Here is a 27,695-nt window from a genome sequence, read left to right as displayed (position 1 = left end):
ATTCTGGGAGGTGCTCCTGGGCTTTGACACACCTGATTTTCTAAGCCAAAGGTGAGAAAGGGACGGAAGGAGAAGGATGGCAAAGCCCGGAGAAGTCTATCGCTGGAGAGCATCCAGCTAGTTACCACCCATCCTGTGCTGGGGGCATCTCTGCATTCTATTCCACGTTCAGTTCAACAATTTCTGGCATCAGATCATAAAACACTCTTGCTTAACACTCAGAGAAGAGTTTCCCTTGGGAACTGAAAGTTGCTTGGAATAAGTATTCTTGCCTGTCTGTGTGTACCTCTGATGAACCTGCTCCCTGTCCAGAGTGAGATTCTTGCTTCGACTCGGGTTTGGTGCCAGCTGGAAAGGGAGAACCCCTGGAGGTATGTGACCAGGATTGCGTGAGGGGAAAGGGAGGCGCTCTGGTTCTTCACTCAGCAGCTGGAGGTTGTGGGGAAACAGACTTGTACTGTCTGAAACGGGAATAAGGATATGTACTTCAGAGGATGGAAGGGGGAACAAACGTAGGTTTCTGACACTAAAGACCTTCGCAGAATGGGTTCTGGGTGAGAATGAAGATACTCAAATTTTAGCGGCCTTGTGCTTCGTCAGTTTCATGACTCTAACCAAGTCTCTCAATTCTACATTAGTTCCTTCATCCACACAACCTGGCTGGATTTCTAAGAATCATTTCAACCAGAAAAGCCCACGAATCCCACGACTCCAAGCCTCCCAGTTAATGAAGAAATATAAGAATTGAGTCCAGGGAAGTTTAACCACTTGATCTACTGCTTTGGAACAACAGAATGAGCGCATTCTTGCCTCCTGGACCAGTGTTGCTCAGCTCAAATCCGAAGTCCACCTGAGCATCATTGAAAGTAGACAGGGGAATTCCATAGGAAGGAAACTCCATACCTTGAGAGACCTTGGGGATCAGAGTCCAGACTTCTGGTATGAGCCGTCAGTGACTAGTCAGCCCCATGAGACCGCCTCTCCGGAAGATTATTCTTCTCTGTGTCCCCAGAATTCGACTCAGTTTGACTTTGACCTCTTGTGTCAGACTCTACCATTTGCCAGGCAAGTGTTCTCTTTATTTTCTTGGCACTGCAGTCTTTTGGAGCAGTCACAGATAGCTGCCAGGGGCTGTGCCACAAAACTCCCTAGGTCCAGCTCTTGCTATCTTCAACAGTTTGTCCTCTGATGTCCCTTATTCCTAGAACTCATTTTGGCCCACCTGATTTGTTTAACCATCTCCACAAAAAATCAACACACCTTATTTATTTTTACAAAGGCTGATTCTGATGTGATCTGAGGTGAGTAAACACTTTCATTCACGTCAGCTGCTCCCCTAGGGCACCCTGGGTTCATCCTATCCAGGACAGACCTTAATGACCTATCTAAGACTCAGTATGGTGGCCCTAGCCTGGCTCAGATGGACAGGGCTTAAATACTGAGAAGCTTGCCTTTCTGAGAGCCTCAAGAGGACATAGTACCTTCATTTGTCCCCTCTAAAGAAATGGTGGTTGTTTTCCTTTCCCTGGGGCTAAATACAGAACACACACTTGGAGAAAAGGCAGACATTTTTGTACTACCCCATCTTTCTCTCCACCGTTTAGCCAGGACTAGCATTTCAACACTCTTCACGTTACATAGGCTCTGATCCAGCTCACTCAGACCACAACCTCTCAGTGACCGCTGAAAACCAGTTGTATCTCAACATACTCCCCTAACCTGGGACCTTTATGGTTAACACTGAGACCTAAATGTGAGACACTGTTTCAAGTTCTTTATAGAAGATAACTCATTTAACTTTGAAATTCATACTAGGTGGTATTTGGAGTGAATGGCATCTTTAATTGTACAAGAGATTCCTATGTTGAAATCTAAATGCTTGGCATCTTAGGATTGGACCTCATGTGGAAATGAAGTCGTGACAGATGGAATCAGCTAAGAGGAGGCCCTTGTGATGGGCTCTACTTCAATCTAACTTGGTTAAATGGGATAGCTAGATCCAGAAATACAGGTTTTTACAGATACAGATGCACATGAGATAGAGAGAGAGAGAGAGAGAGAGAGAGAGAGAGAGAGAGAGAGAGAGAGAGAGAGAGAGAGAAACAGAGACAGAGTAATTTAAGCATGATTCTTCTACAGGCCAAGGACCGCCACAGACTACCTCCAGATGTGAAGAGAAATACATGGGACAGACTTTTTCCTCACAGACCCCAGAAGAAAACCAAACCCTTTGCCTTTTGAAACCAACCTTTGGTTTCTGTTTTCTTGTCTCCCAGCTGCAAAGCACTTCTGTTACTTCAGATCTCTCGGTTTGTTACACTTCGCTATCGCAGCCCCAGAAAACTAGCAGAGACGACCCTACTTTATACGTGGAGATGGAGTCACAGCAATTGAGTAGTTCACTGATGTCACACACTAGCAAGTATCAAGGAATTTTCTCCTTGATACTTCCTTCTGCAGGACAGCATTTAAACTAATTCTACTTTGACCTGAACAATCAAATCACTGAAAGGAAGCTTAAATGACAAAACCAGTGTTAAAGAGAAATACATAAATCCCTTTGTGGCCGATGAAATTTCCTTGGTAGTTATTCTCAGTTCCTGTGCTAGAACAAGCATCAAGGTAATTGTGTGTCTACTCATAGTCAGAGGGAAAATTTCCCTTAGAAGAGGCAGCGCAGAAATGCTAGGTAACTATGTCCCCGAGGCTAGCGATCGACAGATGCTGAGAGAGGCTAGCCCTTGTCTGGAAGGAATATTTACGTGATAGTCACGTTACATAAATGTCACTGTAAAACAAAGCCATGGTAGTCACTGATACCACAGAAGTAATGTGATTAATGAATGACCTCTTTCTAGAGAGTCCTTCTCACCCTCCATCAGGAACCCTGCGGTGACAGGCATAGGCAGAGAGATTTCTTTCTAGGAACACTGCTTCCAAGCTGCTTCTTTTCAATAGCCCCCCCATGTATTTTCCACCTTTCCCCTCTTGTCCATTTTGAACTATTCTCCATATTTCAGCCAGATCTTTCCTTCTGCGAATACAAACCTCCCTACGCATCTCTTCTATCTGCAATGCTCTGATGGCTTTCCTTAGGCTAATTCTTCTGGCATGGCCTACATCTATCCGGAGAGCTGGCCATGCCTTTCTGTCCAGGCCCCACTTCTCCCCAGGCCAAACATCACATGCTCCATTGCTCAAACTGTAGTCTTCCTGCTACTTCCATTTCCCCAATGGCTTTGTTCTCTGGGGCTGACTATGATCTCTTGCTATGATCATGCTACCCACAGACACCCTTCTCTTAGCCTCATCTTTCATTTTAGTCCTGAGGAACTCCATCATTCATCACAATTTGATCCCAGGACCTCTTGAGCAGAACTCATCCCTCTTTTTGTGATGTGGTCCCAGTCCATCACATTTTTTTTTGCCACAATTATTGTCTTATGGGCAATGTCCCCCACTAGCTTTTGGGGGACAACGACTATTTCATCCACCTATGTGATTCCAAGGACTATCCTGTTATATAATTGGTGTTTAATTAACGTGTGTGGAGAGAACATATAGATGATCAAATGGCCCATAGTGTAGACTAGAAGGCTAAGGAGAGAATTCAGGGCGTAAATAAGTCACATTCCCAGGACACAGAACCCTGCCTTCTCTTCCTCCCTGCTACTACCAAATTAGTAGCGGACTTGGCCCTAAATTTTCATGACTAGTCCTTTCTAGATGTAAAAGTAAATGCAAATGCGCAAGAAAATAAATTGGCTCTTCTGTTTCATTAGCACCTTGGAAACAGCGTCTCATGATACAGATGCATATTTCTCACAGAATTAAAAATCATCAGAGGTATAGACTTCACCCAGGTTCTGGAGACCAGCATAGTGCTTTGCCTTACCGCTAAGCTGCAGCCCAGTCTAGGGACTGCAAACTCAAGGGAGGAGGCTCTGCCCCTGTCTCAGGGACCCCATGTACAGGAGATGCTCTACAGAGTAGTCAGACACAGCAGAAACGGTTGGAAGCTGTTGCTATAGGAGAAGCAGCTGCTCCCATGCTGACGCTGTACTGGTATCTGAATCCGATTCTTGGTCACTCATTTCTGGTTACGTGGAAGCTGCTTGGGCTGCTTCTACTGCCCTATGGTTTGATTATCTCTAGGTCAAGCAGTGGGCACTCAGAATCAGTGTAGGGTCTCCTTTCCATCCATAGACATGGCCTCCTCCTTCGAGGATTCCCAGTCAGAATCTTTGAGTGGGATAGAGAGCTAGCTACGCCTTGCCTACTCCAATGCTGCCAATTCCACCATCCGTTATTAACTGTCCACAGTTACAGTCAAGCCCTGTTGTTATACAGGCTTAAATGGACACGAGGAACAAGCTGTTAAGTCTGTGGATGAGCTCCACTCTACAGAACAACCTTTGGGCAAAGAAGCTCTCAGACTCAGTCTATTGGGTAGAAAATCCTCAAGTGTTCTCTAGCTATGCCGACGGCGTAAGTCAAGTGGGTAGAGGATATGGATACTCCAAAAGCAAAATGTTCGACTTTCATACCTGGCCCATTCACCGATTCATCACCCATTAAGAAAGGAAAGTGAATATCAAGGAATACCAATGCTCTGGCAGAGAACCTAATTTTAAGCAATCGATGATTTTTGAGCAACACACTGGTCTGAGTGATTAGTCCTTTTGCATTGTAGCAGCACTGAGTCAGTAAATTGTCACTTGTGGGTGTCTATGGGACCTGCCAAGTCCCAGCCGACTCATCCATTTCCCTGGAGAGTTACCCACTCCTACCATATTGTAAGCGGCAATCCCTCAGACTGGGGTGGTGTCCTACATCATTGCATGTGGGCTACTGATATTGTTGCCTGGCTGTTCTCTCCTCTCGAATACAGTGGGGTGCAGTCCTACAGCATTGCACGTGGGCTACTGATATTGTTGCCTGGCTGCTCTCTCCTCTCGAATACAGTGGGGTGCAGTCCTACGTCATTGCACGTGGGCCACTGATATTGTTGCCTGGCTGCTCTCTCCTCTCGAATACAGTAAACACTTGAAACACACAGCTGGCTCATCCTCCTGACATAGCTATTTTTTTTTCTAGTACCATGGCAGTTGTTTGGGGGTATTTCTGCTGCCTTGTGATTAGATTGAAACATGAGTTCTTTGGTTATATTTATGACTTATAAGCCAAGGTCAAGGGCTAGCAAGAGAATATTTTCTTGTCGCAGGGCATGGAAAGGCTCATCTGACCAAGCAGCTTCATCTTCTCTGAGATGGCTTATCTTATGGCTTCTGAGCCATTGAGCTGGTATCTGGGTGAATCTTCTTTTTTAGAAAAAAAGTCTTGGAGGTTCAGTTGGTTCAATAAATATATGGGGTGCCTATGATGTGCTGGGCTCTCAGGCTGAAGGTAACATAGCTCCTTCTCTGTAAGAATAGACAAGGACCGGCAGAAACATTGAGGATCTGGCTCTACTCCATGACCGTCGGCCACTAGAACCAGAGTCCTCTTTATTCTGCTTAGACATCTATGCTCATCTCTCTAGCTATTTTTTCTCCTTCCCGAAAGTCTCTGTTTTTCTTCCTTCCCTTATGCCTATTTTCTTGCTACTTTCTCTCTAATTCACCCTTTTCATGTTTCTCTCTTTTACCGTGCTAAATCATTTGCCCAAACAGATAAACTTGATGTAGTTTATCCACGCAATGGTCTGTTACTCATTGTTAAAGAGAGAGGCACCATTTAGCCACAGAAAGACTCAAAAACTTAAAAGCATTTTACTGAGTCAAAGAAAACAGTCTGAAAAGGCCACATTCTGCTGAATTCCAACCACGTGACATTCTAGAAACGGTAAAGCCATGGAAACAGGGCGAATGGTCAGTGGTTGTTAGGGGTCCAGAGGAAGACATGGAAAAAGGACAAGGTGGAAGACGGGGTTTTCAGGGCTGTAAACCTATTTTTCATAGGACAATGATGTGTCACTATGCATTGGTTAAAACCTATAAGATGTCCGAAACAAATGATCAACCCCAAAGTAAATAATGTTAACGATGGTGTGTGAATGTCGGCTCAGCATCGTAATGGCGCCACATCAGCCAGACGCTAACAACAGGGAAACTGTGGGAAAAGGGGAGTGGGTATAGGTTGCTTTCTGAGAAAAGACAAATTTTTTTTTAAGAAAACTATTGAAAAGAACTCAAAATCTTTCGAGAGAGAGAGAGAGAGAGAAAGAGAGAGAGAGAGGAAGAGAAAAGTGTAACTCATCCCGATCTCCCTCAGGCAGTTTGCCGCAGCTCTTTTAGAATTTTACATTTAACTTCTCTTTCCTTTGAGTAAAATCTGGAGGTGTTCCCCAGCCCGCACTAATCCATCTTTGTCTTCCCTAAGGACCGGGCTGTCATGTGACCAGCTGCACTGATCTTTGCTCTTGCGCCCGGCCCGACGTACATTTTCCCTCTGGAACTCTTGAGTCTAGAAGCAGTTAGATGCATCTCGGCTTGTTGGTGCCGTAATTTCACAAGTGGTTATAGTACGCACCTCTTGTTAAAACACAGATCAGTCCATAGACACCCTTTCCTAGCATGAATGCTTTAATCACACCTTGCCCTTCTTTACACCTAGCCCCCCGCCATCCCCAACTGGAAAGATGAGAAGAAAGAATCAGAATGGATAGAGGTACAGAAAACGACGCCCCCCACCCTGTTCCTTACCTGTGATCCTCTTCCGGTCTGTCACTTCCCTTACATGCTTCATTGCTGCCTGCTACATGTTGGTTATGAGGCTTACGGGCAAGTGGCACTCTCCTCAGCACTTCCTACACCAAGGAAGGAGAATTGGAGCCCTAATGTTTCATCCTTTGCAGCCCAGTTGTTAATGATTGACTTGCATACTGAGGTAGGGAGGATTGTTATCAGTACTCACTTATGAGGACACTGAACACAGAACAATCCCTTAACGAAAACCACGAGGAAACTTTTCGTTTCGATGAGTTCCCTGGACTTGGGCTTCTCGTTCAGCGAAAGCTTGCTTGCGTGTCTCTGCTGCTTTTGGCAGTAGAGGAGGGAGGAAGGACCTTAGTTTTTAACAAGTTTTAAGCAAAACAGTGAATCTTGAAGGAAAGTGTTGATTTTCAGGATCTTTTGGGGAAAAAAAAACCTTACTATTTATAAATCTTTATACATCTAGAATATGTAAAGGATACAAAAAATTTTAACAACCTCCCTCAAATTGCCCAATCCATGAATGGACAAATGAATTAAAAAGACAGTTCTCAAAAGAAGTAAAATAGCCAATAAATACATAACAAACCTATTCAACATCCTTAGCCACAAGGAAAATGCAAATGAGGTTGGAGAGACGGCTTTGCAGCTATGAGCACACATGCTCTTGCAGAAGAGTCAGGTTTAATTTTCAACATCCACATGGTCAACTCACAACCTTCTGTAACTTCAGTTTCAGGAGATTTGATACACTTTGACCTCGCAAGTATCAGGCACATATATGACACACGCGCGTACATACATCTAGGCAAACACTCATATACATAAAAATAAATAAATCTAAACATGACTTCGAAAAGCTGTCATGGAGCCAGGTCTGCTGACTGACATGTGTGATCACAATAATTAAGAGGAACAAGCAGGAAGGTGGGTGAGAGGTTGAAGCCAGCCTGGTTTACAGTCTACATATTGAGAACGAAGCCATCTGGACTAGAGAATAAGAGCCTCTCTCAAAACAACAGACCCACCAACCAACCAATGAAACAGCAACAAACAGAACTGAGATTCCATCCCAGCCCATCCATAATGTCTAAAAACGAACAACAGTAAATGCTGGAGCAGATATGTGAATAAAAGAGATGCTTATACTCTCCTGGTGGGAATGTAAACCAGTGTAGTCATGTAGAAGTCAGTGTAGCCCTGTGGAAGTCAGTGTAGCCATGTGGACGTCGGTATAGTCATGTGGATGTCAATGTAGCTGTGTAGAAGTCAGTGTAGCCGTGTAGAAGCCAGTGTAGCCATTTAGAAGTCAGGGTAGCCATGTGGACATCAGCATGGAGATTCATCAAGCACAAAAAGTAGAATGGCTATGTGATTCAGCTGTACCATTCCTCGGAACATCCCTGAAGAAACCCAGGGCAGCACATCCGACCTGTTTCTTATAGCACTGGTTTGCAGTAATAAAGAGACTGCACCAACATGAGTGTTTATCAGCAGATGCTGGATAAAGCAAATGTGGTACATCGACATAGCAGAGGTGTATTCAGATGGAAGGTGTGAAATGGCATCTTCAGGAAAATAGAGGCAACCAGAAAGACAAATAAACCAGATAAGCCAGATTGGAAAGTGAAAAGCTGCATTTTTTTTTCTCATATACAGAATCAAGGGGAGAAAACAAGCAGAGTTGGGCTGGTGAGATGGCTCAGTAGGTGGAAGCTCTTTGGCATAGACTCGTTGACCTGGGTTTGATTCCTGGATCCCCCAGGATGGCAGGAAAGAATTAACTCTGGAGAGTGGGCTCCTGACTTTCATATTCACACAGTGGCATATGCATGTCCTCCCCTTCCCCAATAAAAAAGAACACTTGGCATAAAAGTAAAAGGGGTCTAGGTCAGAAAAATACCGACTTGTCTCTCATGTGGAATCTAGATTTATACATGATTTTTTATGTATGGGTGTGCTTGTATGTGTGTGTTTGTATGTGTGCACGTGTGTGCATACATATATACAACATGAAAACAGAAGGAGAATTGTTTGTGAGGAGGAAGATTAGCAGGAAGGGTGAAGTAAGACAAGAGAGGCTAATGGGGTAAATTTAAGCAATGTAAAATGTTCTTATATAGAGATATGAAAATATTCTAAAACATTTTGTATGCTAACTGAGAACTAAAAACAAATAAATAAAAAGTTCCTTGGAAGAGTAGTCCACTAGGGCCTATGGATCACAGGCTCTGATAAATAAAGACCAAGAGAGCCTGCCATTTCACTCCCGTACTCAGCCAGCCTACCAGGGACTTGGACTCCGTGAAGACACAAGCTGAGAAGTTGAGTTCAGCACTGCCAGGCTTGAGGAGTCCCTGGATTTCCTGGGGAGAGGCATGACAGCCATAGGGAAAGAAGAGGAAAGGAGACCAAAGGGAAGCAGAACATGAAGAGGACATGGAAAGGACTTCAGAAAACCGTCCTGTCATCCTGCCGGATGTGATGCCCGTGCTGTCTGCCTGCCCAGACTCACACTGAGGAAGGGGGTTCTGTAAGAGTAACATCCTGCGTTCTTTCAGGACTCTCAAAGGAATTTTCTAAAGACAGGTTTCACTGAGCAGAAGCCATCCCAGGCTCCCTCAGCTTCGCACACATCACTTCTTTCCTGCACCAGAGAAACCTCCAAGTAGCCGCTCCCGCCGCCCATCCCCGGAGGCTGAGTGGGACCAAGGGACACCGTCATCTTTCCTGAGCAGACAGCCCTTACAGGTGGTGGTCCTCGCTCTGGGCTCACCAAACTCCGGGCTTTGCACAGTTGTGACACTCATGGCTGTGTCTCCAGTGCCAGGAGTAAGACTCGGCTTGGGGAGGAGCTGAATTAGCACGGAGAGCAAACACTGCACATGACGATAACCTCCCTCAAGCAGCTTGTGCCAGACTCTTTCCTGGGAGTCACCAGCCCCTCCTTTTCCTCTCGTCACCTTGAGGATTATCGTGACTGAGCCAGGCTGAGGGTAGAGATGGCAGTGTGAAGGACAGCAGCTTTGCTTCCACCATTTCTTCTGAGAGGACGCCAAGGCCTGCTAACCCTTCACAGCTCGCAGGCAGACATGTGGGTTTCAAGTGTATAAATACCCACATTGGTTTCTTGAAAGAAACACAAGAAAGAACTCAACTGAGTTTTGTTAACCAGAGTGTCCATGCCCAGTGTGTTTTGACTGTCCATGGCTCTGGCCATCCAGCAGGTGCTGCGTTCAGTAACCTTTGAGAGAAATCCTGTTCTTCCTTTTGTGGTGTTTCCCTTGGCTACCCTCGTTGGAAGCTATTAGAAATTTGCTTTGAAATGTGAAACTGGTTTGGCCATGCCATGTTTTCCCTGGTGACAGAGGAGTCATACATGGGAGAAAACATTTGTTTCTATTAGAGGATGTGAAGGCAAGCAAATATGGACAGGAAGCAGCCTAGCTCTCAGTAAGCCAATGCAGGGCCTGAATCATCTCTAGAAAAAGCAATCCCCAGGGTTCTCTGTTGGGTTGCAGTCTACTGGCTTCTTGTGTCCTTTGGAGGCAGAAATTAAAGAATTTTCTGGAGCCCTTTTATGAGGACATTAGTCTCACACACAGAAGAAAAAGTTATATCATTTAAGCAGTCTCCTATAGCTGACACTATGTCAGGACTTAGGATTTTAATATGAAGCTGGGGCACACATGTCCTTTTAAAGGCTACAGAGAAGTAATTTTTAAAAACCACTTGCCTCTGGCCTGCATGGCTTGTTTTATTTTATTTCCATCTAGTGTAAGTCGTTTGTCTAAGAATGGACACCATGACAAGCAGTCAAAAGTCACAAGGAACTAAGGAGGTGAGGCTGGGCCTGCCCAGGTACCTGAGGTACACAAGCTAATTGGAAGCATTTGAAATTCTAATCTTTGTTTTTTGAATTTAGTTTGCTTGTTTCCTTTTCCTATCACTAAATATTAATGACGCGGTCAACTCTTCTCTTTTGGGGTGCTTTCTGGATTAGCCCCATTGCTTTAATCTGGAAATGAGTCTTTAATTAGGGTTCTAGTGAATTAGCGACTCAGCTCAATGTCCCCCTCACTCATTTAATCCTTCAGTCCGGTCTCAGGTTCCCACCTGCTGATCCCCGGAAAGAAACACCTATGGTCTAATATTGGAGGGAGCTAAAGATAAGGCCGCCAACTTCTTGGCCGAGGCTCAGGTTTGTTCCCTCAGGGAAGCTTCCCCACCAGTCACCCAGAGTACAGGACTTAGTAAGTCTATGAAGTGGAGCACAGGGTCAACAGAGCAAGGAGTTCCTTCCCACTTGGATTTGCCACATTGGACCCACAACATCCCTTGAGGGCATTCCTAGGACAGGTAATGACTTGAGTACCATACCTGGCAAGCTTAGGGGCAAAAGTTAGTTTGCATAGAGGGAAAGCCTACTCCTACTGCATGCCAATACAGTCAAAACCAGTGTGGCTGATTCTCTATTTAACCCACTTTTCACACCCTTTAGGATACTCTTTAACCTCTCTTCTTATTCACTGATGATGAAGATGATCCTGGTAGCAAGTTGTTAATGTTATTGCTGAAGCCAGTTCTCTTGAAGAGCCCCAGAGCCCTTTGAATGGAAGGGATGAGCAAAAAGACCTTAAAGAAGCCCTCCCTCTCTTTCCCTGCCCTCAGAAGATGCCCTTCTCTGACTCTAACAAAACTGACCTTGGGCCATTTTAGATATCATTTAGTAAAGTCATCTTGTGCTTGCCAAAGTAAACAAACGGGATGCTTTGCTATATGGTGCCCTTGACTCCATGGAACACTATTCCTGTTCCAAGTTCCTCTATGTAGTTGACAGCCATGATGGTTTTCCTTGGCATGGACAAAAGGCGAACATCTGCATAAGTCTTACAAGACTCTTCTTCCAGAATCTTCTCTCTTTCTTCAGATGTGAAATCATAAATTTATGGTCCTAATTACTGCTATTTAGTCAAAGGACCCACTTAATGTATTTATTGTTAGGTGTGGCTAAGGAGGAGATACCAGACCTCCAAACAGAAAATATTTTGTCTCTGAAAGGAGCATTTTTTTGGTTTCCTGTTTTGTTTCCATAAAATTCCTTTCTGCTTGGTTTTTATTCTCCTTTTCCTCCCTTCCTTGTCCTTTTTGTTCCAGTACAGACTAGAAACCTCCCCTGGTTTGTATCATAAACTTGGTATTTGGAGATACACTTGCTGTACTGACAGGATCTCAGGTGCCTGTCTCACGATGTCCTCTAGGCATGCTTTGTGAACTCCAGTCATCTGCTGAGGACAAGAAGCTTGTGAGCTCCCCACAGCCAGCTGGGCATTTCTATGGGCCAGTTACTCCTCCTATCAGCAAACAGGGAGCAGCTAAGATCAGAGGGGCTGAACAGTTGTCTTCTGTCCTGGCCACCAATTCCCCTGACAGACCAGACTTCAGCCCCTCTGGACGATGGCCACAGGGAAAGCTTGGCAGGGGCTTCTTGCTCGGAGAAAGGGAAAGGCAATGCATAGAAATGGGGCTCTAAACTGTCCATCTGCCATCACAAGAGGTTAGCTGAGGCTTATCCACAGCCCAAGGCAATGGCTCTCCTTGAGAACAAGGAGATGCTAGAGAAGAAAACAGCAGCTGTCTGACAGTGGAGTTTGTGCTGACCGCCCCATCCAGGCTGTGTGAAAATGTGGGACGTTTTCAGTTTCAGATAAGTGTGTGCAAGTGGTTATGATTGTGAAAGAGATAAAATAGTTGGTTGGAAGTCAACTACTGTTTCTTGAGAGGAACAGCTGTGATGTTTTACTTCGTGGTCCCATCTATCTGGGCATAGAAATGACCCTCACTATCTCATGCGGTTATGAGAGGAACATTTTCGAGGTACCAGTTGATAGCCACAAATTAACCTTCAGGAAGAGGAAATTTAGGGGAAATAAACATGTTTTTAATAAAACTTGCCTTCAAAAGCAGGGAAGTAGACTCTTTTGTTTTATATTTTACTCTTTATGGCTTTCTAAAATAAAGTTATTATATGATAGCACAATAAACATATTACCTATCTTGAAATCTCCATACAGAACAATTAAAAATATGCTAAAGAGACTGAAAATTAATATTCTATGCTTTTTAATCCCTGCAACACTTTGCTGCTCCTCCACTCCCAATAGATTACAAACTTACACCCAAAGCCTCAAAATTAACAAAAAAGTGGCGATCATCATTGCAAACAGACACATACACGAGAATGAATAAATACTGAAGGAACCAAGGTTTTAAAATTTGCAAGGAAAAATAAACATTGAGGCTGTCACATTTTAGCCCAAAAATGTGAAGTAAGGTTGCTTGTTGTTCTCAGAATATAAAACGCTTTCGGTCATAAATGCTACCTGATTTCTTGAGTGACATAGCTTTGCCCAGTAATGAAAAAGAGGATTCACAATAACATACTGTTTTCAAAAGCACCCTAATTTTACTTAGTGAGTCTGGGCATTTGTCCTTTTTTCCCCTCCCTTCCTCCCTTTCTCCTTTCCTCCCATCTTCCCTTCCTCCCTTCCTCCCTCCCTCCTTCCCTCCCTCCCTCCCTCCTTCCCTCCCTCCCTTCCTCCCTCCCTCCCTCCCTCCCTCTCTTCCTGCCTTTCTCCTTTTCTTTTTTGGGGAGAGAATATTTCTGCATAACCCATAATAGACTCAAACTTGTTATTTTTCTGCCTCCATTTCTGGAGTGCTGAAATTGTAGGCATGTACCACCCTTGTTGGCTTACTTATGCTGTATTTTTTTTTTTTTAGGATTTATTTGTATCTATGTGTATGCATGGTGTCTTAGTTACAGTTCTATCGCTGTGACAAAATTCCATGGCCAAGGCAACTTATAAAAGGAAAAATTAGTTGGCAACTTGCTTACAGTTTCAGAGGGTTAAAACAGGATCATCATAGTGGAAAGACTAGCAAAAGGCAAGCAAGCATGTTACTGGGGCAGTAGTGAGAGCTTACATCCTGATCCACAGGCAGGAGGCAGAAAGAGAGAGAGATTGGGCCCGGCATAGGCTTTTAAAATTTCAAAATCCCAGTGACATACATCCCCCAACAAGGCCACGTCTCCTCCAATTAGGCCACAGCACCTAATCTTCCCTAAACAGTTCTACCAATTGAGGACTGGGCATTCCAACATATGAGCCTTTGGGGGCTCTTCTCCTTAAAACCACTACATGCGAGCATATGTGTTTGTATATGTCATGTCCATGTGGGTATCCATCTGCGCTAGAAAAGAACATAGGATACCCTGAAGATAGAATTAAAGAGGCTGTGATCCACCTGATATGGGTGATGTGCACTAAACCTGGGTCCTCTGAGAGAGGAGCAAGTGTTCTTAAAATGCCAAGCAATCTTTCTAGGCCCCCCAAGTTAGTTCTTATACTGCAAGAAAATGATACAATCTTAAAACTGTTTTCCCTAATTTTATTAATTTTTTAAAAAATAAATAATTAATTTAGTTTTAGCAGGCTGAGGACATTGTAAGGGACCCAGAGTTTTGGGGCATAGATTCAAGGTTGTCGGGACACTAGAAAAGCGGTTTTAGTATTAATGCCAACAATTTCACCATGCTTCTGTAGAGTGTTTCTGAGATTAGAGAGTTCCTAGGCATGGCTGCTCTGACTGAATTATTCCCTGTAAAATATCAAACCAAAAAGAACAGAAGCAGCTTTATAAGAAGCTAGTACAGTAGTGCAGACACTAAAGAGCATTTTCCAGGACCACACACATAAATTTTAACAGATTTTCATTCTGGCATAGGACTCCATTCATAAAGGCTGACTCCCCCAACCCTGGTTTTTACTGTGTGCAACTAACAAGACTCCATGGATGTACACTTAGATCTGCACAAGAATTATCAAGTCATTATACTCTTTCAAGTTGTATAATTTGTAGCACATCGCTTAGGTACACTGGTTCCTCCTTTCTTCTTTCAATGGGCATAATAATATTCAAATTAATGATAGTGCATACAAATCTGTTAGAAAGGATGGTATCTAGAATACAGAAAATTCTAGGACCTTAGTAGGTAGCACTACTTTCATTTCTGCTGGCATTCACTTTTCGACTTGAGCTCCTCCCTCATGGAACTGATAAACCGATGGCTAGAGGGGTATCGGCCATGGTATCCCTAGGGTAAAAGAGCCAAACCCTGGCCTTTCACTGTGTATCCATGTGACAGCGCCCACAACACTTCATTGCCTTACTTTAGATGCTTCATCTTGGAAAAATGAGGTCATAGTAATATTTACCTCCTCTAGGTACTGTGAGAATGGAATAAGTGAAGCGATCCCTGGAAGTACACCACAAAGAAGAGGCCGTGTGTGTATAGGTATAAGAAAAAACTCTACACACTGGAGACATTGACGTCTATGCTTTGACAAGGAGGTGTTTTGCTGAAGAGGCTTCTATCTTGCAAGAGTGCCTGAAGCTTTCCATCCGTGTTTTATGTTTCAGCAAAGCTGCATAATATACAGAAAGCTATGAGCTCAACTATTCACTTCTGTGACGTCATTTGAGCTGAGCACGCATTCTGAGCAAGGAGTGACGTGAAGGCATTAGGGAGTAATGATAAGCTGGACAAAAAAATGTTGGAATTGTTACTTTATTATTATTATTATGAGTTTGAGACAAGGTCTTTTTATACAGCCCAGATTGGCCATGATCCTCTGATACTCTTTTTCAACTTCCTGAATGCTAGAATTATGGGTGTGCATCACCATGATTGGAAAGAAGTGGAGTTCATACCAGAATCGGCACAGGCAATTCTAGTGGTGCATCTTGATTTTGAAAGGAAAAGGGAACAGTAGGAATAGATGTGTTTCTGTCTAAGTCAAAAGAGAGTCTGGTGAGTACCACAAATGTGGCTTTATTGCAGAGCGATAAGGCCCTGGCTGGTTGGCAAAGCAGACAGGTCCTGATGAGTGGGTTTATTTGATTTAGTGTGTGCTGAGAGGGCAACATTTGTGATTCTAAGAAGACAGATCTTTGGGAAATTGTTGACATAGGAGGGCATGCTTGCATCTCTCACAAAATCATTCAACTGAGAAATATGTAGTTATCCCTTGAGTGTAACGTACAAGGAAAGCCAAAGACCAGAAAGATGGAAATTTCTCAGCTACAACTATGGTCAAGTAGGGAACTTGGATCTTCTTTAGGACATTCTAATAGTGTCTAGGGCACCCATCATCTCGCTTCTTGACATTGCAATAAGATCACAAACATTTCTCCCTACAGCTTAGCAGCCACCACACATTACTAGCTGCCTCCCTTGGGCAACGAGATCAAGACTCGTTTTTGCAAGTGTCTTGGAGGACTTGTCATTTGACTCAAACGGGACTTGATTTACAGAGTGAAGGCGTTCCTCGTCATCCACCTGGATTTATCTTGTTGCTTCTATCACGCTAGTGCTGGTGCCATGACATTTTTTGGAACTTGCCCTGTTGTTGGGACACTTTGTCAGTAGTTGCCTCATCAAGTATACATTGTACCAAGCTTTAGTTAGCTGGAAGCTAAGAGACTTGGTATTTTCTCAAACAACTACTTGCTTTAACATGCTTCTTGACTACGATCTATGTGGGAGGGAAGGGGTTCTTGGAGCAAGAGAAATGTGTGGTAGAGTAGCTAAACAAGGGAAAGAGATTTTCTGCAGAAGGGCACATATTGCATGATGGCCTGCTTAATACTGGATTTTTATTTTAATTGAAGTGGAACCAAACTGTTCACTTATAACAAGAAAGACCTCAGAAGGGCCATTGCTGACCAGCACCAGGGACAGGAAATATGTGGAGAGACCCTGGATCCCAGTTTTACATAGAACATGATCATAGAGATACTTCATTTGACACTGGGATGCATCTCCTATCTTTTAGACAGTGTGGGAAGGATCAAATGCTGCTAATCTTGTTTGCCCCATGACTCCTCATATATTCATTATATATCTTAACTTCAAAGACACAAAACTGAACATGAAGGTGAAAATTACCTCCTCAGAGGAAATTGAACATCCCTCTTCAAATGGAAGGAGTGAGTGAGTGACTCGAAAACATTAAAACCTTTGTACATGTTGGTGCAAGCCACGCTTTAGTCATGGAGGAACCTTCACGGTCACTCTGGAGTAGCCCCAAATAGCATACCTCTAGTCTGTTTTTAGCACCACATTCCCCTAACTCTTCAAACTCTGCTTAGATGGTTCTGGGAATAATGAAGGCAATCACCTTGCATAGGAGTTACAGTGTATTAACTATTTTGCTTTTTAAGGCTGCCAGATTTCTGTTGCTGTGGTGATGCCTGCTGTTCTGTTTCTCACGCTGGAGTCATTGCTCCCCGAGACCCCCACAATTTTTGATGCTAAACTTCTAAGACATATTGATTTTTAATAAGCAATTTCAGTACTCTAGACAGCCCAAACATAGTAGGTGGCTTGAAAGCCCACAATATTTGAGCTATGTTGTAAGAGTAAACTTTTTTAACATTTGTATATCTAAGGAAAATGATACCCTAACCCTATGGTTACATAAAACAGGAGGATGTACCCAAGGCTTATTTAGATGCTATTAACATCAATGGATATAGTGAAACATGAACAGAACCTGTCTGACCTGATTTGATTCCATCCTACAACCCAATATTTGTTCCATTTTATACCTGACAATTTAAATAAAACCAAGACAAACAATAGTTTTCAAGCATGTCTTGTTTAGATTATATAGAATTTAACTTGTAATGAGAATAAATACAAAAGAAGCCCTTGGAGAATTTTAGAGGTCGCTGTCAAATCTGTGGATTTTCGTTCTAAATTATTTTAACATACAGACTGAAGCTGTTTTGTTTTAGCAGTTAGATATCAGATAGTTGTGAATGAGGGTTAGGAAAACAACTCGGCGGCTTAAAGCATCTGCTGTGCAAGCATGAAATCCTGGGTTCAAGTTCCCACACCCACGCAAAATCCAAGCCTGACTAAACATTGCCTATGAGACCAACACTGAGGGGCAGGTCACGGAGCACACTCGTCAGCCAGCCTATCCAAGGCCGTGAGCTTTAGGTTCTGTGAGAGAGTCTGTCTGTGGTGGAATATTCTTTTACACTGTGTGAATATGTGTAATGGTCACTTGTTTAATAAGCAAAATGGCCCATAGCTAACAAGAGGTATAGCAGAGAATTCTGGACCAAGAGAACTCTGGGAAGAAGAAAGGGGGTGTTTCTAGCCAGATGGAGAGGCAGCAGGATGGGCAGTACAGAGTAAAGGTAGCTGAAGCACGTTAAGACAATATAGATGAAAAGATATGGATTAATTTAGCTTATAAGATCTCTTAGGACAAGCCTAAGCTGTAGGCCAAGCTTTCATAATTAAGTCTCTGTGAAATTTTTTGTAACCTGACTACATATCACACACACACACACACACACACCCACACCCACACCCACACACCCACACACACACACCAAACAAGCAAACAAAACAAAAATTTTAAGAAACAGTCACAAACAAGCGAGGAGTAGGGCATTTGAATATATGGCTGGGATGTGTTCCCTGTTTGCCTTGTTCTCATGACCTGAAACTTGGCAGTTTACTGGGCCTTTTACAGAGGGCAGGCTTTCTTCACACAGACAGCTGTGTAAACACTTCTGGATCAAGGGTAAAGTCTGTAGGCAGAGCGAGAGACTCCTGAAGTCTGATTCTATGGGATCACCCAACTCCATGCATAATGTCGTACGACTTGATTTACATCTTTATGTTTCAGTTTCTTCACCTGTAAGATGGAGGTAGCAAGAGACCCTACTGCTTGCTTCTTGGACGTCATTTATCTATTTTATTTCCATCAAGAGACCTTTGTTGGAAGCCAACGGCCTACTGGAGCCCACTCTATTTTAAAGGATGAGAATATTTTGGCCTTGAATCAAGGAACCTGGGAGAAAGTCGTCTGCTGGCTGACTTTACTGAATCACAGACGCCAGAGTGTTGACCACTGCCTTATGTGCTCACTGCAACCGACCCCGAACTACATTTTCTGTCGTCCTCGATTTTCTATGTGCTCCGCCCACCAGACTCTTTGCAACTAACTGCCCGAAGTGTCAGGGACGTGAGAACCTCTGTACGTTTGTGCATTCTTTTCCCTCCCACTGAAGGCCCTCCTTAGGCTCTTCCAGCCTGTCTATTAACTGCTTCTCTTCTGCCTCTGGTGCAGCACAGCCACTTCCTTGATGAGTCTGTGACATACTGAGAGCAGAGAGTGACCACTTCTTATCTGCTTGTGCTGAGTAGAGTGTCCAAAACCGAGTGGGCAGGTAACAGCTGTTTACAAATAATTGAGAGATTAGGTGAGTTTGTTTTCGCTAGATCTTGTAAGAACACTGAGCATGTCTGCTTTGTACTGTAGGAAAAACATGTGCGCGCCTCTCTCTGAACGCGAACAATAATGCCATGTCAACATTGATACCCTCACTAAAGTCCGACGCGCAGTGTATTCTTAGACCATTCCTCTACTCCTTTGAAAGCTCAGAGAAAAATTCAAGTGGCAATTATTTTGTGTGTCCCTGAAAATGTCAATAGAAATTCCTCGGTTAATGGAGCATCTGCCTTCTGCCAATAAAAGAGGACATCCTGCGTAGTGACCGCACTGTTGAACTTCCTGTGAAAACATGCTGTAACTCCATGGCAACCTCAGTTGTGTCCTGAGAAGATGCCATTTCCAAAGGGCATCTGGGAGGAGAAGAGGGTCTGAGCAGATCATTTCCTTTATCCAGCTTTGAAAGGTGCACCAGTAACAAGACTGCCTCACGGAAAACAGTGCCTCGAATTCTCCCTTGTGAGAGTACAGTTCATTTAGAGAGACTACACTGACTACTTCTAGAGGCTGCAGAGAACTGGGTGAATTCTCACGCGGGAAAGTTTGAGAGTTTAGCAACATGCGGCCAAAACAAATTTCTTGGGTAAAATCAAGTATCTGATTATGCCAGAGGTGCAGCTGTCTTATTCATTTAGACATATTCCTGAGAATGGAACTCACATGACCCGCCAGATGGAAGAAAAGAGACGAGGAACCAAGCATACACAAGCTCTCTCCTATGGCCAGGAAAGGATAGGTTGAATCATCACTATGCGGTGACTGATACCAATATACCGAGGTAGATCCTGTTCTGTTGTGCCAGAATTTTGGACTTGACATTCTTCTACCTATCCGTAGGTATAAGGATAAAAGCATGGAACAGAAGTCTATAGACTGAAAGGCTAGTGATCGGAGTCTTTAACACAGGTCGTGTGTGCTAGCGCAACGCATTTTGCTAGTGATTTATCAAACACTGATATGAAGAGCGAAAAAGAGCCTACAAACCAAGTGCTCATAAGACTAACTTTGCTAGTATGGTTTTCTGATTGTAATGCTTGCTGTTTCTTCTAGGGAGAAAGCGTGGGGATTCTGAGCATTTGTCAGAAGCACAGCATTGCTGTCCTGGTGGGTAGCTGAGTTTTTCCCTCTCAGTTCTTTATCTTTGTTTTGGTATCCTTGATGTTGCAAGTCAAGATTGAGAAATCAAATTGATTTCTTTTTGAGGGTCATAGCCATCGCCAAAGGGAACAACACTGCGCTAATATTTAGTAATAGTGATAAGGGAAAAAAATCATCACGGGGGAGGCTGATATTCGCTTCTTAGAAACTTGTGTGGGGCAGCGCTCCCATGTTACTAAAAGAAATGTGCATTTAAAGGGCTGATGGTGTGAAATCTGTGCCCCAACCCCTATACAAGATCATACTTTGTTTGACTTTGCTAATTGACTCAAATGTTAGAAACTACCCTTAGCTATGAATAATACACAGTTAGGTGAGGGTACACACATTTAAATGTTTTAAATCTCATGATGACCTGGGCCCCTTTCCTGGGGAAGCAGGCTTTAGGAGCTCCTATAGCATAACCGGTAGTGTTTGCTTACAGGGTGCTCTAAGAGATGTGCCCAAGACCCATCCTTAATATCTGGGCTGTTTGGTGGTGCTCTTCAAAGACCCTCCCTGTAATAATCTCATTACAATCATAAAAGAGTGCAATCAGAATCAAACCTTCGCTGGCAGACAGAAAATACATAAATTCAAGAGATGGGGAACACAATACATATTCTAGTTTGCTTTCTATTGCTGTGATAAACAACATGACCAAAAGTGACTTGAAGAATCAAGGGCTTTTTTTCACTTATATATCCCGATCACAGCCAACCACGAAGGGAAGTTAAGGCAGGATGAGAATCGGGAACTTGGAAGCACGAACTGAAGAGGGGCTGAAGGAAAGCTGCTGCCTGGCTTGCTCTTGTGGTTTCCTCAGTCTGCTTTAGAAAACCCAGGACCAATCCCAGCATTGCTCACAATAGGCTGGGTGCTCCCATACCAATGAACACATCAAAATGCTAAAAGCCAAGGGGCCATTAAGTATATATTTGCGTATAGAAAGTAGCATGGGAGTTGTTCATGCATACTTAGATTTGTTTTAATGAGGAACTTATCCGAGATTCATGGAAGAAATATGTACAACAATAAAGATACTGAAACTGGCTAAGATCTAAAAAGACATTTATTAGGTTTCTGAAATAAAATCCCTATTTTTGACTACCTTACAAGACACAGAGTAGGGAGGAGGGAGAATAAAAATTCCAGACAATACCCAAACTCCACAGTCAGTTCATAGCCAGCAACTTGGAAGATGTGTCATGGCTAACGTTATCCATGGCCCCGAGTTAATGATCAGCATTATTAGTCAATTAGTACTCTTTGCTGTGGGACAGATGAAGAAGCCAAGTGTTTTTGATTCCTCCAATTCAGATCATGGTTCTTCTCTTTCTTAAAAAGTTTCTGGCTATCCCTTTGTTTAATAAGGCCCTCTTCAAGCAGAGAATCCCTTCTAGATCCACATAAAACGGTAACCTTTAGAAACCATTGCATCTGAATGTCAGGAAACTGGGCACTGGTACACTGAGCAGGCAGGCATCTATCAAGTACAGATGGCAAGGATGGGAGGTGGGGAAAGGAGAGGAAGAGTCTTGCGAATCAGGTATTCCAAGGCAATGAGTGTTTGAGTCCTCTGTTTTGAGTATATGAGGCTGAGGAAAAGAAGATCGCATCTCCATGCAGAAAGCCACCTTGTGGGCATTCCTCTTAGAAACCGACAGGGAACTAGAACATGTCATTCTGCCCTCCAGCTGTGTGCTGGAAAACTTAGGGCTTGGTACACACTGAGGAGGTTCAAGAACACACTGCACTTGATAAATGTTCACAAATATTGGATCTAAGTAGGTTGGTTTTTCATTCCTGGAGGAGTAAGCATGAAAAATAAATAGCACAGATGTGGAAAAAGTGCAACCAAGAGAGCTGAGCCATCATCAGACCGCCAGAAAGTGTCTCTCATCTTCAAACAATGTAGGAAATGCTGTGAGGAAGGACAGGTAGCTGTTAGGAGATAGAATGACGACAGGAAGAGTGTTCTTGGAGGGGAAGGGATAGGTCAAAGCCTAGCTTAAAATGAAATTTGAAAATAACGTAGAAAGTGTGAAAAAGGAAAGAGTCACTTTAATATGTACAAGTAGGGTAGTAAGAGGCAAGACTGGCAGGCACTACAGGAAACGGAGTCAGACACTCACAGAAACAATATACCCTCTAAAAGGGATAAATTGGATACAAGACAGATGATGCATAAAATGGGTGACAGAAATAACTTAGTGCGGACATAGACTTGCAAACAAGAGACTCAGTAATCCCAGGAGTTAGCATTGTGTCCCTACTATGACATCTGAATGGAAGGATAAGAACACCAAATGGACACAGAGCAATGAAACTCTCAGACACTGCTGGTAGCAGGGCAAAATGGCACAACCACTTCCATAGTGTTTGGTTGAGACTTGAGAATTAAACATGCATCTTGGGACTTCAGAATTCGATCTGTTGCCGATTGCCCAAGTGAAATAAAAGTATGTCCGTAGGGACTGGAGAGATGGCTCAGAGGTTAAGAGCATTGCCTGCTCTTCCAAAGGTTCTGAGTTCAATTCCCAGCAACCACATGGTGGCTCACAACCATCTGTGATAAGGTCTGGTGCCCTCTTCTGGCCTGCTGATAGAATATTGTATACATAATAAACAAATAAGTATAAAAAACATTTAAAAAAAAAAGTATGTACGTAACAAGTCTGTAAGAATAGGAAGTTGATTTTATTAATAATAGTCCCCAAGTATGAACACTTGAGGCATCTCAAGAAATCAAGGATACAAAACACAGTAGTATACAGGGGAAAGGGCAATAAGGGAAGGGGGATGAAATGGGATAGAGATAGGATAGGGGAGAGGGTAAGAGGAGGGATAAACACCAATAAAGTCCTTTTGAAAAGGTCACATGGAAACCTACTACCTTAGAATATTCCTACATCTATATATACATATAAAGATGATTAAATAGAGATAGCCTATAACTAGTCAGCGTTTCCCTATTAGAAATGGGTTGGTTACTTCTATTGTTGGCCAGTGAAGTCCCATGTACCCCAAAACATTGCTGGTTATTGCCAGAGGTTTTAGTTACCCCTCCAGAGCACGACAGTAAGACCCTGTTACTAGAGGTGCCACATACTTGAGTCATAAAACATGGAGCAGGTAGCAACTTGAAAACTTTAGCCTTCTTAGCTAGCTTTAATGATTCTAGAAGGTTTGGTATGTACCCTACAGGAGAAAAGTGATAATCACTGTCACCCAGTTGTAAATCCTGAGAGCTATAACAATAACCTGCCTAGCAAGATGTGCCCACTTATGAAATAACAGAATGAATACTATGGGAGTAACCAAACTCTGATTGTATTTAAGACCTGCTCCACGAGATGGAACCCATACCTGACCTTGTTTTTATCCAGGCTACAAACTGATAGCTAGACATGACTGAGGTCCTCAGAAAGAACATACCACTATTATTCTGTTGAAGGACATAGCGTTAACTGACTCCTAGTGACTTATTGCTATACTTAGAGATCAATGCATCTCTCAAACGTCATCAGAGAGGTGTCTTTTGTGCAGTATATGATGATTAACACAGAGACTCTTCCCCAACTGGCCAGCATGCAGAGGATAAGAGACCGAGGAGTACTCTGTGCTAAATGGCACATTTATTTCATATTCCCTCCTCTCAAAGCTGAAGGCTGATAGCAGAAGAAGGGGTGGAAAGATACTAAGAGCTTGAGTTGGTGGATAGTGATAAGGGAAGAGCAAATTGTGGACACAGCGTGGCAGAGGCACATATGAACTCGCAGTGGCAGATACCAGTATACTGTTGTACACACATGGCCCGATCAGGCTCAAGCAGGACAAAGCATGGATAGGGGAAGTGGGCCTGGAATTCCAACTCTAGTTGAGGAACTATCTAATTGGCAAATAAAAGCTGCTGGAGATGAAGTTAGTTTCCTCCCTTCTGCCTAAAAGTTTCTACTGTGGCACCACAAGCTTTCAGATACATTTCTACCGCTTATTTTTTTTTTTTACCATAAAACACTCATACATTCAGAGTTGTTTGGAAAATCCCCATTTCAAGAATATTCCATTTTTTTGAGATCATAAAATAATTATGTCGTTTTCTCCACCCCTCCATTTTCTTTAAGGGGGTGCCCTCAGGTAGGATGCTCATGCTTGAGTGGGAGGCTCCACCCTCAGAAAAAGAGCAGCACAATTTGAAATTGATGAACTTTGAAGAAACAAAGTTGGGTAAGTAGGGAAGGGGTGTAGACCTGGGAGGACTGATCAAAATGTGGTATATGAAGTTCTTAAAAAAGAAAAAGGGAAGAATATACTTATTGCTTACTACCCAGCTCTAAGTGAGCTGGAGTAATATAAGTCACACATGAAAAAGTCTCAAAGCATGGAAAAAGAAGCAAAAATGAACATAAGGATTCTGACATATAACGTATGACCCCACTGATGAACTTGTTAGAACAGATAAAGCTAATTAAAGGGGACAGGAATTAGGTCAGTGGTTGTTCGCAGTAGGGTGCTTGCTTGGGGTGGGGGTGAGGAAACAGGCAGCAATTTGAATCCTACCAGAGAGAGCATTTAACAACACTGATTAAGCCGTACATGCATCGTCTCTATACACACATGTGTACCGCTTGGGAGCTGTCACTATATAAAGGAAGTATTCAGATTTTAATGACTCGTTTTGAAAAGGGAAAATGTATGGAGGCAGTAGTCAATTAAAAACACTTAAAATTTTTAAAAATTAAAAGTACATATAACCATATCATAATAATGGAAATATGAGTCTGTGAAATGAATGATTCAGTAAATGTCATGCAAAATCAATAAAAATGAGCTTATATCAGGTACATCAAGACAAGCATCTTTGCTTTATTAAAGTTCAGATAAAGCAAAGTGTTCTGGAGGTTGAGTGGGTCACTATGAAAACATCATTATGTAAAGTGTATTTTTTTCCTTTTTTAATTTATTTTTTATTGCTTTATAAATAATACCATTCAAATTTTCCACTTCCTCCCCTCCTTCCATTTCCCTCCTGCTCCCCCACTCACCCACTCCTCTCCCCCTCCAGTCCTAAGACAGGGCAGGGTAATTTGCCCTGTGGGAAGTCCAAGGCCCTTCCCCTTTCATCCAGGCTTAGGAAGGTATGCATCCTAATAGACTAAAATCCCAAAAAGCCACCTGCAGTAGAGACAAATCCCAGTGCCATTGTCATTGGCTTCTCAGTCTGCCCCAATAGTCAGTCACATTCAGAGAGTCCAGTTTGATCACATGCTCGTTCAGTTCCAGTTCAGCTGGCTTTGGTGAGTTCCCATTAGATCAGGCACACTGTCTCAGTGGGTGGACCAACCCCTCATGGTCCTGACTTCCTTGCTCATATTCTCCCTCCTTCTGCTCTTCAATTGGACCTTTGGAGTATTTTAAATGTAAAGTATTATTTTAAATACTGAGAAAAAGGTTGAAATTGGATTAAAATTCTCATCTTTAATGAAATGATTTAAAAAAGACCATTTCATCCAGAAATTGATTAGGTAAATATAGAGTCAGCATTCATTTTGACAAGCATGGGATTTTCTGAAAACTTAACAGTAGCTACTTATTGATATAAGAGAAAATTTTGGAAAATTGTAAACAAAAAAAATGATGTGGGATTCCTCTTTGTATGCTGTAAATACTACTGGTTAATAAAGAAATTGCTTTGAACGTATAGCAGAACAGGACAGAACAGAGTGAGGTGGGGGGGGCTAAACTGAATGCTGGGAGGAAGAAGGCTGAGTCAGGGAGAGGCCATGTAACCCCACCGGAGATAGATGCTGGAACTTTACTTGGTAAGCCACAGCCTCATGGCAATACACAGGTTAATGGAAAAGGGTTAAATTAATATGTAAGAGCTGACCGATAAGAAGCTAGAGCTAAAAGGCCAAACAGTGATTTAATTAATACAGTTTTTGTGTGGTTATTTTGGGTCTGAACTGCTGGAGGGTCGGAAACTAAACAAGCAACCTCATACTATGACAAAAATGTAGTACATATAGCAAGAGGCAGATGAAAAGGAAAACACTGGGAAGCAGAAACTTCCTTTTTCCAAAAACAAAAAAGTGAATCAAGTTTCCATAGCTTTGAGTGTTATAATTGATCTAGAAAGACAGGGAAACTTGTCTCTAGGAAAATACATTCTAGAAACAGTGGATTAATATCAGTTGGGTCAGGTTCTTTAGTTCAGAGCTCTGACTCATGACAGGTTCGGATCCCCAGAACATTGAAAATTCTCCATCAGAGGCATTCTACTTGAATTTGAAATTAGAAATGATATCCGCTATTATCATTATTTAATATTACAGTAATGTTATCATTATTTTCTATGCAGACCAATGAACTAAATATCAGATAAAAAGTAGATGCAATCCTGAGAATGGAAAAGCATCATTATTTACAGATATCATAAATTAATTTCTTTTAAGATGAGACATACTTTATAGCCAGTGGTTAGCTAGAGAGTGAATATACTCAAATTAATATATATTTCACAGTTCAATAGTGGGGAAAAATTAATCTATAATGAAATATCAATATTAAAAACAACACATAATATCTTCTAGCAAAATTACGCAGGACCTAAGATTAAAAACAATAAAGCTTTCAAAAGAATTGTAAAAGAAGATTCATGCCAGGAAAAGAAGTCACACAATTTTAAGTCAGTATAGAAATCCATTCTTCTAACCCTCTCCTAATTTCAGGGACATACTTTGTCATTTATAGGAATGCTAGCATATCTATGCTTACATAAAATTACTGTCTTCCGTCCCCTGAAAGTACCAAACAAAGTCAAACTGTCTTGGGAAAGAAAAGTTTAAGAATTTTTTTCCCCCCCGACGCAAATGCGTAGAAAGGTAGTCAAAGCCAGAAGCAGAGTTCCAAAGATCAAAAGAGCACTCAGTACACGCTGTTCAGAATTGACCGGTTCTGGAGGACACAGGGACTTCAGATGCCTAGGACGGAATGCCTCATAAACATTAAGGAAGACCATTTCTACTGATTTTCTAAACAAAGTATGATTAAACCTCTTTTTCCCCCTGTCCTCTGAATAGGTGCCAGAGATACAAAATGTAAACACTCTCCAAAGAGTCCAATTATGCCATATGCTACACCATTTACTTTCACACTATCCTAAAGCAAACATTTCAACTGTGCAATGGTCCAAGGGGCTTGTTTCAAATATAATGATGATGATGATGATAATAATAATAGATTTATCAGTGCCATTCATCTTTTTTACTAATCTCCTTCTCATAATCAGTCCATGGGCATCCAAGCTTGCCACACAGAGTATTGTCTAGAGCAGCCTTTGGGGTCCTCAAACATCTAGCAATCGGTTCATGTTATATCCCTACCCTCCAGGTTTCCTATTTATCCCTCAGTGGCCTGGTAGTGCCTGCATTTCCCCATATCTTCTCTTGCTATTTTCACATAC

The 27,695-nt window shown here is 42.6% G+C and overlaps 1 protein-coding gene across 13 annotated transcripts in view; it reads right to left on the bottom strand.

Moving 5' to 3' along the window:
- Positions 1 to 27,695, bottom strand: part of Prlr (prolactin receptor) — a 172,451-nt gene that overhangs the window by 125,985 nt on the left and 18,771 nt on the right. For 5 of the 13 annotated variants that reach the window (XR_014997008.2, XR_014997007.2, XM_085676636.2 and 2 more), the window contains exon 1: positions 6,705 to 6,814. The exons of 4 other annotated variants lie outside the window; for them this stretch is intronic. The gene's annotated coding sequence lies outside the window, so the exon portion shown is untranslated. Of the gene's footprint in view, positions 1 to 903; positions 1,040 to 6,704; positions 6,815 to 27,695 lie in introns of those variants that run through there. 4 more of the 13 variants (XM_085676637.2, XM_085676641.2, XM_085676638.2 and 1 more) reach the window with 4 other exon arrangements.

The sequence above is a fragment of the Myodes glareolus genome, chromosome 15, assembly GCF_982192425.1.
Source record: "Myodes glareolus chromosome 15, mMyoGla1.1, whole genome shotgun sequence".
Lineage (NCBI taxonomy): Eukaryota > Metazoa > Chordata > Mammalia > Rodentia > Cricetidae > Myodes > Myodes glareolus.
This window is presented reverse-complemented; position numbering and strand designations above follow the sequence as displayed.